The sequence below is a fragment of the Chiloscyllium plagiosum genome, chromosome 9 (assembly GCF_004010195.1).
Source record: "Chiloscyllium plagiosum isolate BGI_BamShark_2017 chromosome 9, ASM401019v2, whole genome shotgun sequence".
Taxonomy (NCBI): Eukaryota; Metazoa; Chordata; class Chondrichthyes; order Orectolobiformes; family Hemiscylliidae; genus Chiloscyllium; species Chiloscyllium plagiosum.
Genome location: NC_057718.1, coordinates 20,169,906 through 20,183,026, shown reverse-complemented (window position 1 = coordinate 20,183,026; position 13,121 = coordinate 20,169,906). Strand labels below are relative to the sequence as shown.

Genomic DNA, 13,121 nt, shown 5'->3' with positions numbered 1-13,121 from the left:
AGTGGTAATGGCAAAGGCATTGTTTGGTGGTACCAACATGTTGGTGTGACTACATATGTACTCAAACAGCAATATGTGGTAGCAATCTGGGCATGGGAAATAATTGCCCATAAGCAGATTGGAATCTATCTGTTCTCTTTTCCTCTGCTTTTATGTTCTCGTCAGTTGCGAATGCTGTCCCTGCTGCTATCTGTTTCTGAAAATAGCTACCCAGTTTTTGAAGTAAAACCTGTACACCTGTCTTTTTGTGAATGGCAAGTCAACTAATGTAATTAAGTCACTTCACTGTGTAATGGGCTCTATGATGAAATAATTGTACTACACCTTTTATCTGAACTGTACCAAATACATGAATACCTTCTATGATCTAGAAAATCATGTTTTTGATCAAGAATGTAAATTTCATGAATTACACACTGTTTTCCTGAAGCTTGATTCATAGCTTAATACATTGCAGTAAAAGCCCTTCAGCCCATCGGGTCTGTACCGACATAACTATAACTACAATTGCGTTCATCCTAACTTCCTGCACTTGTCCCATTTCCTTGAATATTATGATATTTGAAGTGCTCATTCAAATGTTTTTCAAAGGTTGTAAGGTTTCTGGCCTCCACTCCCCAGCAGTGCATTCCAGATTTCCATTACCAGTTGAGTGAAAATGTTTTTCCCAAATCCCCTCTGAATTTCTTGCCACTTAGCCTAAAACTATGCTGTCTTGTGATTGACCCTTCAACCAAGAGGAGCAGCTGCTATCTATTCACCTTGTCCATACCCTCAATCTTATACACCTCAATCATATCCCTCCTCAGTGTTCTCTGTTCTAAAAGAAAACAATCCAAGCCTACCTAGTCTTTCCATATAGCTCAATTTCTCCAACTGAGATAGCATCCTGGTAAACCTCTTCTGTACCCCCTGTTGTACTCTATGCCACGACTGATGAAAGTACGTGTCCCATGTGGGATCTGTGAATAATTACCCAAGAACACAGTGTTCCTCTGTGTCCTGCCATTCATTAATACTCCCTCATTTTGTTTCTTCCAATGCATTATCTCGCACTTCTCAGGGTTAAATACCATTTGTCACTGGTCTGTCCATCTGACCAACCCATCTATATCTTACTGTAACCTACAATCATCTTCGCTAACCACTCAAAACCAATGTTGGTGCCATCTGCAAATTTCCTATTGATATCCTTTGTATGTAACAACTTTGAGATCCTGCTTTTTAATCTACTGCTTAGCTCCCTGAATTCTTGGTGCAAGATCTCATTCTGCACTTCTCATATCATTGATACCAACAAGGACCTCGACCTCTAACTGATCTTGTCTTAGGATCAAAGGTTAAACTGCTGGGACTGTACTCCTTTGAGATTTAGAAGAATGAGAGCTAATCCATTTGAAACAAACAGAATTCTTAAGGGGCTTGATGGTAAATGTGGAATGGATGTCTTCCATCATGGCAGAGCCTAGGACCAAAATATATAATTTCACGATGTACTATAGGCCCATAAACAGTCAGAGGCATGGAAGATCAGATGTATGGGTACATTTTGGAGAAGTGTAAAAGTAATGTCTTTCAGGGAAGGAAATCTGCCATCCTCAACTTCTCTGGCTAATAAGTGACTCCAGAGCCACAGCAATAACTAAAGGAACTGTACTCATTTGTGCTGCTGAAAAATCAAACTCTCAATAAGTGCTCTTGGTGACTTTAAAAAATTGCAGCTAGCTTAATGTTCAAAGTAAGTAGCCAACAATCCTGCACCAGCAGTAAATATTATGTGTGATCACAAGATTTACAACATAAGGGACATCATTACAGACTTGCTGAGAAATAATCTATCGTTGATTTTCCTTGTTTATATATTCCTAAATTACATTGGGAAAATTACATAGTGGTTATCACTGCTGTCTCGCAGCGCAAGGGACTCTGGTTCAATTCTATCCTCAGTGTGTGGAGTTTGCACATTTTCCCAGTGTCTATGTGGGTCTGCGCTGAGTCCTGTGGTTTCTTCCCACTGTCCAATGATGTGCACATTAGGTGGATTGGCCTGGCGAAGTTCCCATAGTGTTCAGGGATGTGTAGGTTAGGTGCATTAGCCAAGGGAAATACATGGTTATAGGGTAAGGGAATGGGTCTGGGTGGGATGCTGTTCAGAGGGTCAGCATGGACTTGTTGGGCTAAATGGCCTATTTCTACACTGGGCATTTTGAACTCCTTATTCTTGTCTCCTATATTCAAACCATTTCTTCCAACTGAATTCTCTTTCAATATATCTACTCCAGACCATTTTACAAAGAATCTGCTCCCTTCCAAATTAAGTTCTAATCATCCACTACCTATTTCTCGATGTGTTCATCAATATATTTGGCTTTGCTAAATCTCAATATACAATACTACACAACAATTTCCTTAATGAAGAGTATGTGCTGTGAAGAAGCCATTTAAAGAATCCTGTAGTTACAAGCTCAAACCTTGTTCTTGGTAGTGACTGAGAACTAGCTTTAGTCAGATAATGAGGGGAGGAAATAAAGGGCTCAAGGCAAGACGGTTTAGGCATACTATGTTTTGAGAAGATTGTTATGTCAAGATTTGACAAAACTAAATTGAAAATGTGTTTCTTGAAAAGGTATTGTTAAACAGTTTGCATTTGTGTAATGTTTTCTAGAACCATAGAACTATACATCACAGAGAAGGCTCTGATAAAACAAAAGGAACTGAGGGCCTGAGGATATACCATTCAGCCCCTCAATCTTGACTCCCCTTTCAACAAAATCATGGTCTGAACTCCTTTATTCATGCCAACTCACCATAGCCCTCAACTCAGGTTTCTGAAAAATCTATCTGCAAAAGTATTGGCTGCTTTTCACCATTAGGTAATATGTAAGAATCAATTGCTCCCACTCCATTTGCTGATGCGTAGCACGCTAGCTACAAAGGTAACTTGGGTCAAAATGGGTCAGGACTTTAAAGCCTCTGACTTGTGTAAAGGCTCTTTCACAGTTATCTTCCTATTTCCATGTTTTCGCATCATGTATTGTATGACAGCCTGTGAATGGTTGCAAGATGTGGGACAAACCTGCCATATTAATTTGGCAAGCCCAGAAATGATTGTAGTTGGTTGACAGTTTTATGAACTAGTGTTTCAGTTATGGCTTTCACTTTTGAAGGATGACTTTTGTAGTCCCTTATTCTCTATGATGTGTCCTAAATATTTGACGGTAGTTGAAAAGTTCACGTTTTTCCAAACTCTGAAACCACAGTCTTCAAGCTTCTGCAAAGTCGCAGCTGAGTTGTAAAAATGCTCTTTTGGCTTCTCCCCATGACTATTCTAATAACACTGCACTCCTAATCCACGTAAAAACTGATCTGTGGTTCATTAGAATTACGCAGGTGCAGATGTAATTCGAAAGAAAGTCTCTTGTATTTGATCATTGCAGGTAAGTCCAATGAGCTAGAGGCATGTTTGGGCACACTGGATTGGGTTATCATAATTATTACAGAAACTTTGCTGAGGCAAGGACAGGACTGACAGCTCAATGTTCCAGCTTTTGGATGCTGTAGAAAGTGGGGGTGGGGGAGTGGCGGCTTTGAAGGTAAACATTCGCTGCTGTAAGTAGAGAATATATTTATGAAAAAAAATAATCCAGTGAAAATATATGGGTTGAAAGTACAAATAAAGAAATTATTTGCCTTGATGGAATTGTACTTTAGACCCCCAATAGATGCACATATGTTTCAGATCTATGTAAGAATGACAAGGTTGTAATAGATTTTTAATTTTTCAGATGTTGATCGGAACTACTATAGTGTTAAAAGGTTGGATGGTGAAGATTTTAAATGTGTTCAAGAAAATTTTTTTGATCAATATGTAAATCTTCCTATGAGAGAAGGAGCAAAACTTGACCAGCTCTTCGGTAATATGACAGGACAAGTGATTGAAGTGATAGGAGAACACTTTGGGTCTGGTGATCATAATTCTATTTATTTTAAAATAGTCATGGAAAAGGATAGACCTTCCATAAAAATTAAAGTTTTTCATTGGAGTAAGGAAAACTCTAATTGTATCAGACAAGTTGCAAAAATTGATTGGCGTAGACTGTTCACAAGTAAAGGGATGTCTGACAAGTGGAAAGGTTTCAAAAGTATGATAATGAGTTCAGAGTCATTATGTTCCTGTTAGTGAAAGGTAAGGTTTGTGGGATTAGAGAATGAATAAAGATATTGAGGTTCTAGTCAAGAATGGCAAATCATTTTTAGATGGAGACAACTTGGTTCAAATGAATTTCTTGAATAGTATTCGGGGTGTAGGGACATTCCTAAGAGGGAGGTCAGGAAGACAGAGGGAACAGGAGATAGCCTTGGAAAATATCTTAAGGATAATCGAGATTCTATAAGTACATACAAAAGAAGATAGCAGCCAGAGAGAGTCATTGTGTTGGAACTCAGGAGATGGGAGAGAATATTTTGTCATTTGTTATTTCGGGAAAGAAATGGAGACTAGCAATCTCTGGGAAGTACTGATGTTTTGAAAACAGCTTACGTCCCAGAAGAGGAAGTGTTGGAGGTCTTTAAAAATAAATGAGTGGATAAATCTCCAGGAGCCCTTCTAATGTATCTGTCATGGACCAGGCCAGAGCCCCTTAAAATATTTCAAGAAAGTAGCCCAGACTCTAACTTTGCTAGTTTTAAGCAAATGTGAAGCAAATATTCCAGGAGTGATACAGGTGGTTAACCACTTGGTTTTAAACAAAATAGAATTTCTTTCCAAGATTACCAAATGAAACACAAACAAAAGAAAACAACATATAGAATAATTTAACCTATCCAGGGTGTACTAGCTAGATGGATAGAGAACTGGCTGGGCAGCAGAATACAGGGTAATAGTGAAAGGAGTTTCTCAAAATGGATAACTGTGACCAGTTGGATCTGTGGTACCACTGCTGTTTGTGATGCACGTAAATGATCTGGAGGAAGGTATAAGTGGTCTGATTAACAAGTTTGCAGATGACACTAAGATTGGTAGAGTAGCAGACAGTGAAGGGGACTGTCAGAGAATGTAGCATAACATAAATTGAAGAGTTAGGCAAAGAAAGGGCAGATGGAGTTCAATCCGGGTAAATGCAAGGTGATGCATTTTGGAAGATGCAATTCAAGAGCAAACTTTTCAGTAAAGGAAAAGCCCTGGGAAAACTTGATGTACCAGATAGACCTGGGTGTTCAGGTCCATTGAAGGTCGATAGTGTGGTCAAGAAGGCATATGGCTTGCTTTCCTTCATTGGACAAGGTATCGAGTGCAAGAGTTGGCAGGTCATGTTAGAGTTGCATAGGACTTTGGTTCGACCACATTTGGAATACTGTGTACAGTTCTGGTCACCACATTGCCAAGCAACATGTGGATGCTTTGGAGAGGGTGCAGAGGAGGTTCACTCTGATGTTGCCTGGTATGGAGGGCACTATCTATGAAGAGGTTGATAGATTAGGATTATTTTTATTAGAAAGACTGAGGTTGAGGGGGGACCTGATTGAGTTCTACAAAATCAAGACAGGTATAGACAGAGTGGATAGCAAGAAACTTTTTTTTTCCCCCAGTGTGGGGGACTCAATTACCAGAGGTCACTAGTTCAAGGTGAGAGGGAAATGTTTAAGGGAGATATGCATAGAAAGTTCTTTACGCAGAGGGTAGTGGGTGCCTGCAACGCGTTGCCAGCGGAGGTAGTGTTTTTTAAGATGTATCTAGACAGATACATGAATGGACAGGGAGCAGAGGGATACAGATCCTTAGAAAATATGTGACAGGTTTAGATAGAGGATCTGGATTGGCGCAGGCTTGGAGGGCTGAAGGGCCTGTTCCTGAGCTGTAATTTTCTTTGTTCTTTGAATAGCTTTGCATAATTAGGTATGGCTATTACCAGGGCAGTGGTTAACACTGCTTTCAGGCTGTCAAATACCTTCTGACAGTCCACTGTCCACTAAATTTCTGACCTTCAGCAATTCAGTGAATGGAGCAGCCATGCTGCTTAAACTTGGTATGAATTTTCAATAAAATCCAATCTCAGGAACTGTAGTACTGCTCCTCTTGTCGATGGTATGGGAAATTCCCCAATTACCTTTGTTTTTGCATTCCATGGAGCCATTTGTCCATATCCATTAACATGACCCAGGAAGGTGCCTTGGTCTTTGGGAAATTCACTTTTAGGCAGGTTTATCACCAAGCTTGTCTTCTGAAGTCCATCAAACAAGTCTGATAAATGTTGTAAATGTTCCTTCCAAGTGTGACTAAAAATCACCAGGTCATCTATATGTATGACACATTTGGGTAATCCGGCAGTGGTCTTTTTGGTTAGTCTCTGAAATGTGGCTGGCTCATTTTTTCATACCAAATGGCATGACTTTAAACTGATAGTCCATTCGGCTTTATGAAAGCCAAAATTGCTTTTGCTCTTTTTGACAAAGGTACCTGCTAGAATCCTCTGAGTAAGTCCAACTTAAAAATATAAATTACTTGTCCAACCTTCTCAACACGGTCTTCCAAATGCAGAATTGGATATGCATCAGTTTTTGTAACTGCATTGACTTTGTGAAAGTCAACACAACTGTTGGGTACCATCTGGTTTTGGCACTATTACTATGGGTGAGTTCCAGAGACTGTAACTCACTGATTATGTCTTGGAGCATGCATTCAATCTCCTTTTGAACCTGTGCCAACGTTAGAGGGTTATGGCTAAAAGGATGTTGCTTAGTCAGAACAGCATCTCCTATATGTACATCATGCGTAATTAGGTTAGTACTTGCCAACTTATTTCCATATATCTCCCACGTGATGGTAATAACGTTCAGGTCATTTCAATTTTCCTCTGGAAGGTAACTCAATAGTTTATCCCAATTTTTGACAACTTCCCCATTGTCCAATTAAATTTGAGGAATGTCCAATTCAGAATCCTCTGAACTTGGTTCTTCCCTCTGTGTTGTAACCAATAACAGTCTTCTTTGGCTCTCCACATGACACACTGAGAGATTTCTTTCTGTCTGGAGTCCTTATCAAATAGTTCATTTCACTCCATTTCTTGTTGATTTAATAAAGTCCACTAAACCTTGCTTTTAAAGGTTCACCTGTCGCTGGAAGTAACACTAACATTTTATCTCCACAGCAAAATGGCGAGCTTTTGATTTCTTGTCTGCTTCCTGTTTCTCCTTAATCAATTTTGGTGGTCCTCTTACTTCATGCCCAACATCTAATTCAAATGGACTGAATTTGGTTGATTCATTTGTGCATCTCTGATTGCAAAAAGCATAAATGGAGTTCCCTTATCACAACTGTTATGAAGATGTGGGTGTACTTTGAGTTAAAAGCAGTAGGACTACTAGACACAGCACCAAGTATTCTCAATAAGGTAACAATGTAACACTTGGTCGAACAACTCGATTCGCTCGTTGCCTGGAGACAAAAACACATTTGAATTCAGCCAATCCGTTTAAATTATGCCCCCCAAAATACCAAACTCCAATCCAGTTTGAATTGAGTAAATTGACAAGCTTAATAGCCAATGACAATCCGATGCTTTGGAAGTATAAGACTGAACGATTGAAAGGAGGACTGCCAAGCCCCAGTGCATAAAAGACTGCCTGAAAAATAGTTCTCTTCAGAATACCTTTTCAATCGGTAACCTGTAATAGAGAAATTTGTAAGAAGAAAATACACAGGAAGAGCCAAATAGAACTGAAAGCTGCCTGGTTTTTAGATAAGTCTTGTTTTTCTAAATCTTAATTGGGAGTTTTAGCGGACTAGTATTATAGAAGGGAAGGTAACATTGGTTAGAGTAAGGAATTGCAAATAGTTGTTTGTTAATTATTCTGTTATACTTTAAGAAATAAAGTTGTTAATATTTGCTTTAAGCAGTTCTTGGTCACTCAAACTTTTATAGATTACAGCAAGGGATAAATCTTGCTGGTTTTAAATTAAGCAGGAGGGTTTGCCTCCTGTTTGGGGGCTGTGATTTGAACTAGTTGAGATGGATTTGAATAGATTTGGGGGTATGAAAAGTCTCGGCATATTTAAACACTTGCAGGTTAGTGTCCTAGATCTTGAAATAAAACAGTGGTGAGACAATTTGTTTAATTTGGGTGACTTGTGGTTGATTAAATTAAAAGTGAGAGAAATGGCTCTTAAAATTGCGAAAGAAATTCTGGGATTTGAAGATGATTCTCAGATTTGCCAAGGAAGTTTATAAGGAAAGAAAAAGGCCATACATTTTAGAATTAGCAATTAAGTTAGATTTGGGTTTAACCAAGGACAAAAGTAAAGCTGAAATTGTAAGGGAATTACTCAAACACTTGGGTGTATTAGAGAAACAGGCAAGTGCAGAAGAGGTAGAAAAACTCTTCTGTGTTTAGTGTTTAGTCCTGAAAGGCTAAGAGGCTTGCAATAAAACCATATATATATATAAATAGATGCGTACTCTGAAAAGGAGGCAAAGAATATTCCAGAGGGTTATTATCTGAAAGCTAGAATCCTAAGGTTGAAATGGAGACCATGGCAGGTTAGTGCAGAGGAGAAATGGGCCGAAGTGCACCAGATTGTATTGCCAGTAGCATACAGATAGAAGATGTTACATGAATTCCAGTCGGAGGTCACCTAGGGGTACGAAAGATTCAGGCTAAGGTACAAAAACATTTTTATTGGCATGGAATGCACAAGGATGTGGTTAATTTTTGCTGTAAGTGTTATACATACCAAACAGAAAGTATGCCTCAGGTGGTAATAAAACCAGCACCTTTGTTTCCAATTTCCACACTTGAAGAACCTTTCATGCGGGTTATAATTGATTGTGTCGGTCTCCGCGCGAGAACTAAAAATGGGAACCAGTACTTGTTAACTGTAGTGGATGTGTTTACCAGATTTCCGGAGGCAATTCCATTTCAGCGTATCAAGTCAAAAAGCGTAGTAGAGGAGTTAGCTTCAGATGATATGGGCTACTCAGAGATTCAGTCGGACCAAGAGTCATATTTTACTGCCTGGCTATTTGAGGTTATGGATAGTTTAGATATACAGCACTTTAAATCCAGTGCGTATCATCCTGATTTCCAGGGAGCTTTAGAAGGGTGGCATCAGACCTTGAAGACCATGTTGAGAGCATGCTGTCAGGATTACCCAAATTATTGGGATAAAGGTATCCCATTCGTATTGTTTGCCATTAGAGATGCCCCAAATGAATCTACTCCGTTTACTCCCTTTGAGTTAATATTCGGTCATGAAGTGAGAGGGCCTTTGAAATTCAAGAAAAATTGACAGGGTGAAAGTCTGAGTTCTCACACTGAGATTATGTATTGGAGGGGAGGGAGAGATTAAATCCAGTAGGTGAGTTAGCTAAACAGTACCTAAAGAGGGGACAGAATGAAACGGGTGGCAGATAAAAGCTGAGATTTGGATGTTTACCCAAGGGGTAATGTGTTAATACTGTTACCAAGTTGAGCTGAAAATGTGTTGCTGGAAAAGCGCAGCAGGTCAGGCAGCATTCAAGGAACAGGAGAATCGACGTTTCGGACATATAAGCCCTTCTTCAGGAATGATTCCTGAAGAAGGGCTTATGCCCGAAACATCGATTCTCCTGTTCCTTGGATGCTACCTGACCTATGCTTTTCCAGCAACACATTTTCAGCTCTGATCTCCAGCATCTGCAGTCCTCATTTTCTCCTGTTACCAAGTTGAGTCAGGTGAACTATTTAGTAAAGATGCCAAATAGAGGGGGGAAAAAAGGTATAGAGTATGTCATGTAACCGTATCATAGTAGAGAGTAAGAACTGGAGAAACAGGTGTTAGTTACTGCCCTGCAGAGTGAGAATCAAATCCAGATGATGTGGATTTTGTGCCTCAGAATAGATTAAAAAATGAAAAAGTCCTTGAGGAATGGGATAGTTTAGTGAGCTATTTGTCTCAGGAGTGTCGAGTGCAGTTGAAAGATTTGTTACTGCAGTACAAGGACATATGTAAGAATCAGATGGGGAGAACTAATGCTATTGTGCGTGAAGTAGATGTAGGAAATATTGCTCCAATAAAATGGAGCGGCACGGTGGCACAGTGGTTAGCACTGCTGCCTCAGTGTCAGAGATCAGAGTTCAATTCCTGCCTCAGGCGACTGTCTGTGTGAAGTTTGCACATTCTCCCGTGTCTGCATGGATTTCCTCCGGGTGCTCTGGTTTCCTCCCACAGTCCAAAAGTTAGGTGAATTGGCCATGCTAAATTGCCCTTGGTGTTAGGTGAAGGGGTGAATGTAGGGGAATGGGTCTGGGTGGGTTGCGCTTTGGCGGGTCGGTGTGGACTTGTTGGGCCGAAGGGCCTGTTTCCACACTAAGTAATCTTTAAAAAAAAAACACACCCCTATCAGCTTAATCCTTTCAAAGCCAGATAGGACCAGAAGGAGGTGGAGGCCATTCTCGACAAGGACATCATTGAACCAAGCCAGAGCAAGTAGAGTTCACTGATTGATTGTCTTAGTTCCCAAAATGCTCGGGACTCAACTATTCTGCTTGGATTATCGGAGGGTCAACGCCATTACAAAATTGGACTCATATCTTATTCCTATATTGGAGGACTGTATCAAGAAAGTCGAACGAGCCAGTTACATCACTAAGTTGGACTTATTGCATAGTTACTGGCAGGTACCTTTATCAGAGTTGTTGAAAGAAATTTCTGTTTGTAATCCCAGATGGGCTATATCAGTTTAAAAGCGATGCCCTTTGGAATAAGAATGTGTCCTCTACATTCCAAAGACTGATGAACAGAATTGTGGGTGGGTTAACAAACTGTGCAGTCTACTTGGACAGTGTAGTGATCTTTAGTAAGTCCTGGAAAGTTCACATGGTACTTTTGGCAGTTCTCCTTGAACAACGAGAAGCAAAACTGGTGATAAACATAACACGGAATTTGCAAAACCAGAGGTGATGTTCTTGGGCCATAACATCGGTCATGGAAGGTTGACCCCACGGAACGCAAAGACGAAGGCCACCACACTCAACCTCTAAGAAAGAGGTGCTTCGATTCTTAGGGTTCAGTGGATTCAATCGGATATTTGTTCCAAACTTCAGTAGTGTCGTGGCATCGTTAACCGATTTGCTGAAGAACAAAATTTCAGTGGACAGAACAATGCCAGGATGCATTCGACCATTTGAAATCAATATTAACACGCAAACAAGTTTTTACTGCATTAAACTTTTCAAAATCTTTTGAAGTTGCCATCGATGCTAGTGACATTGGAGTTGGAGCTATATTCGTACAGGAAGATGTGGTTGGGATTGAACTGCCAGTTGGTTACTACTTGAAGAAAATCAACATCCACCAGAGGAAATACTCCACAATTGAAAAGGAATTATTGAGTTTGGTACTGGCTTTCCAACATTTTAATGTGTATGTCACAAACAATGTGTCTGAGATGATTGTGTACACTGACCACAATCCGCTTACAGTCTCAGAACACTTTGAAGACAAGAACATGAGACTATTTCATTGGAGTCTTATGTTACAGACTTTTAATTTGAAAATCATACATGTTGCAGGTCGTAAAAATGTAATTGTAGATGCATTATCGCAAATTTAATTGATAAAGTTTAGATGAGATTTGTATTTATTTAGTGTTTTATACGCATATGGGAAGGTGAACTTGTATTAAAGATGTGTGTGTTAGGATAATGTGTTTAAAAAGTAGAGGGGGATAAAAATGAAACCATCTTTTCATTATAATGGTTCATCTTTTTCTGAAGGGGGAGGTGTTATGAAGATGAAGGTGTACGTTGAGAGTTGAAAGCAGCATAACTACTGGCCACAGCACCAAGTGTTTTCAATAAGGTAGCAACGTAATACTTGGTTGAACAACTCGATTAACTCATTGCCTAGAAGCAAAAACAAATTTGAATTAGGCCAGTCAGTTTAAATTATACCCCAAAAATTATCAAACTCCAATCCAGTTTGAATTGAGTATATTGACTATCTTAAAAGCCAATGACACAATCTGATGCTTTGGGGGTATAAGACCAGGGAAAAGACTGCCTGACTGAAAAATAGCTCTCTTGAAAGTACCTTTTCAATCAGTAACCTGTAACACAGGAATTTCTAAGAAGAAAAGACACAGGAAGATCCAAATAGAACAGAAAGCTGCCTGGTTTTGAGATAAGTCGTCTTGTTTAAAATCTGATTTGGGAGTTTTATCAGATTAGTATTATAGAAGGGAAGGTAACATAGGTTAGAGTAAGGAATTGTAAATAATTGTTAATTATTCTCTGTCATACTTTAAGAAATAAAGTTAACTTTTACTTTTACTTTAAAGTTCTTGGCCACTCAATTTTTACAGATTACTGCATGGGATAAGACGTTTGTGTTGCTGGTTTTAAACTAAGCAGGAGGGTTTGTCCTGTGTTGTAACACAATTATCTGGATAGTCTTGACTACAAGACCTCAACATGGTCTTGATGTCTGCTCCCTGCAATTCTGGATGGTGCGCAGTAGATTTTATTCCTAAGCTGTCCATACCTCCTTTGAATAAGTTTGATGTGAAGTTTGACCCTTGACCTGATTATATTTCTGTGGGTAGTGCGTATCTAGTGAAAAATTTGAGTAACTCCTCTATAATCCTTTTAGCTGTGATTATTGTTAAGGGAACAGCCTCTGGAAATCTAGTGGACACATCCATTATTGTTAACAAATACTGATTCCCACTTTTTGTTTAAGGTAGTGGTCTTATACAATCAATTAAGACTCTTGTAAAAGGTTCCTCAAATGCAGGAATAAGTATTAAAGATGTTGGGTTTTGTTCCTGCCTGTGATTTTCCAATTATCTCGCAATTATGACATGTCTGACAAAATTCAACTACATCCTTGACCAGTCCAGGCCTGTAAAAGTGGTTCTGAATTTTAGCTTGAGTTTTTCTTACTCATAAATGCCCCTTACTGGTAGCTCATGTGCCACTCAAGACCACCTTTCTATAACCCACTGGCAATATGATTGATGAACTGCCCATTTCTCATCTGCCTGAATATATGATGGCATCCATTTCATCATTAAGACATATTTTCAAGATAATAACGTTCAGGAATATATTTGGCTGCTTTTTCTGTGTATGTCTCTGGATAA

General features: G+C 39.3%; 1 long non-coding RNA gene across 5 annotated transcripts in view; it reads right to left on the bottom strand.

Annotated features, from left to right (window-relative positions):
• The window catches only part of LOC122552674, a 58,986-nt gene that overhangs the window by 12,226 nt on the left and 33,639 nt on the right, over positions 1-13,121 (bottom strand). Inside the window, exon 6 of one of the 5 annotated variants that reach the window (XR_006312449.1) lies at positions 11,387-11,883. The exons of the other annotated variants lie outside the window; for them this stretch is intronic. This is a non-coding gene — a long non-coding RNA (uncharacterized LOC122552674). Of the gene's footprint in view, positions 1-11,386; positions 11,884-13,121 lie in introns of those variants that run through there. 5 annotated transcript variants of the gene reach the window in all.